The sequence below is a fragment of the Penaeus monodon genome, chromosome 28 (genome assembly GCF_015228065.2).
Source record: "Penaeus monodon isolate SGIC_2016 chromosome 28, NSTDA_Pmon_1, whole genome shotgun sequence".
In the NCBI taxonomy this organism is placed as follows: Eukaryota; Metazoa; Arthropoda; class Malacostraca; order Decapoda; family Penaeidae; genus Penaeus; species Penaeus monodon.
In genome coordinates, this window is record NC_051413.1 from 36,960,466 (window position 1) to 36,960,931 (window position 466).

The following is a 466-nucleotide window of genomic DNA, read 5'->3' on the forward strand; positions in this document are numbered from 1 at the left end:
GTGGTTTTCTCGTTTCTCCAACTTCCTTCTTAGATTTTCAGATAAACAAGGTCCTATTATGCCTCTTCCTCGATGCTATAACTTGCTTACTTGCACCTTGCTTGTTTTCTGGCAAGATAAACAAGGTGTGTGGAGATTTTTTTTTAAGCAAGTGTAAAAGTGTTTAGAGTGGTTTGTTTGCCTCTTATCCGAAGTCCTAGATGAAGATAAACAAACAAAGTAAGCTTAAAGTTGTTTGTTTGCCTGTTGCTGGATGCATTTTAAAAAAATAAACAAAAAAATGGTAGTCTAAGGTGTATATTTTGTTTTAAAATAAGACATTAAAAGCTATCTAAAGTTGTTTGTTTGTTTCCTGAATAAAGCAAAGAAAGTGATTTGAAGTTTCTTATCTGGCTCCTTCAAGATTTCTAAGAGAAAGACAAAAGCGCGCATTCTTTCAGCTTCCAATTTCGTATCTAAAGATGTT